Genomic DNA, 1,757 nt, shown 5'->3' with positions numbered 1-1,757 from the left:
TAGCCTACCTCCTTGCTTTATCTCAATCTCTCTCCCTTCCCCGATTTGACTTTGTTTGCATTGGAACTGCATTTGTTTGCGTGTGTGTGTTTGCTTTTTGTTGCTGTTGCTGTTTGTGCGTTCATCTTGTTTGTGTTTTGTTTTGTTTGTGCTTTTTTGTTGTTTGTCTTTTTTTTTGCGTGTTTGGTTGTTTGTGTGTGTGTGTGTGTGTGTGTGTGTGTGTGTGGTGTGTGTTGTGTGTGTGTGTGTGTGTGTGTGTGTGTGTGTGTGTGTGTGTGTGTGTGTGTGTGTGTGTGTGTGTGTGTTGTGTATGTCTCTCTCTCTCTCTATCTATCTATCTATCTTTTTTTATCTCTCTCTCCCTCTCTCTCTCTCTCTCTCTCTCTCTCTCTCTCTCTCTCCTCTCTCTCTCTCTCTCTCTCTCTCTCTCTCTCTCTCTCTCTCTTCCTCCCCTCTCCCTCTCTCTCTCCTCTCCCTCCCTCTCTCTCCCTCCTCCCTCCCTCTCCCTCCCACTCCCTCCCTCTCCCTCCACTCCTTCCCTCTCCCTCTCTCTCCCTCTCGACCTCCCTCTCTCTCCCTCTCCCTCCCTCTCCCTCCCTCCCTCTCTCTCTCTCTCTCTCTCTCTCTCTCTCTCTCTCTCTCTCTCTCTCTCTCTCTCTCTCTCTCTCTCTCCCTCTCCCTCTCCTCTCACCCTCTCCCTCTCCCTCTCCCCTCCCTCCCACCCTCTCCCTCTCCCTCTCCCTCTCCCTCTCCCTCTCCCTCTCCCTCTCCCTCTCCCTCTCCCACTCCCTCTCTCCTCTGTCTCTCTCCCTCTCCCCCCCCCCCCCAAATAATCCGAAACCATCCCCTTTTATAGCTAAGCTTTAACCCAAATCGTTATGCCAACCAACGTAAAATTGTGAGTGGGTGATGGAATTTGCAACCATTTTCCGAGTCCGTGTGTGTATAACCTACATGTGTACGTTAATCTTGTTCGTGTGAGCTTTTTATGTATTGCGGAGTGTGTGTGTGTGTGTGTGTGTGTGTGTGTGTGTGTGTGTGTGTGTGTGTGTGTGTGTGTGTGTGTGTGTGTGTGTGTGTGTGTGTGTGTGTGTGTGTGTGTGTGTGTGTGCCACCTCCGAAACCCCCCCTTTTTACTTTTTTTGAGGAACGCAGGCGGTGGGGGGGGCGGGGGGAAACGGGGGGGCGGGTTTTTTTGGGGGGGGGGGTTGGGGTGGGGGTGGGGGGGGGGGGGGGGGGGGGAGGGGTTTTTCCCCCAAATTTTTTTCCCCCCCCCCTTTTTTTTTCCCCCTTTTTTCCCCCTTTTTTTTTCCCCTTTTTTTTTTCCCCCCCCTTTCCCCCCTTTTTTCCCCCCCTTTTTTTTTTCCCCCCCCCCCCCTTTTTTTCCCCCCCCCTTTTTTTTTTTTTCCCCCCCTTTTTTCCCCCTTTTTTCCCCTTTTTCCCCCCCCCTTTTCCCCTTTTCCCCCCCCCCCCTTTTTCCCCCCCCCCCCTTTTTTCCCCCCCCCCCAAAAAAAAAAAAAACCCAAAGCTAACAACCCAAACGACCCAAAACGGAAAATTTGGGGGGAGGGAAGAACCCAGACCGGGGAAACCAAGGAAAAAAGGGGAGCAGAGGGAGGGTTTTTGGGGGGGGGGTGGGTTTTTGGGGGGGGGTGGGGGGGTTTTTTGGGGGGGGGGGTTTTTTGGGGGGCGGGGGGGGGGGGGGGTGGGGGGGGGGGGGGTTTCTTTTTGGGGTGGGTTGGGGTGGGGTTTTTTTT

This window comes from Penaeus vannamei, chromosome 39 (genome assembly GCF_042767895.1).
Source record: "Penaeus vannamei isolate JL-2024 chromosome 39, ASM4276789v1, whole genome shotgun sequence".
In the NCBI taxonomy this organism is placed as follows: Eukaryota; Metazoa; Arthropoda; class Malacostraca; order Decapoda; family Penaeidae; genus Penaeus; species Penaeus vannamei.
This window is presented reverse-complemented; position numbering follows the sequence as displayed.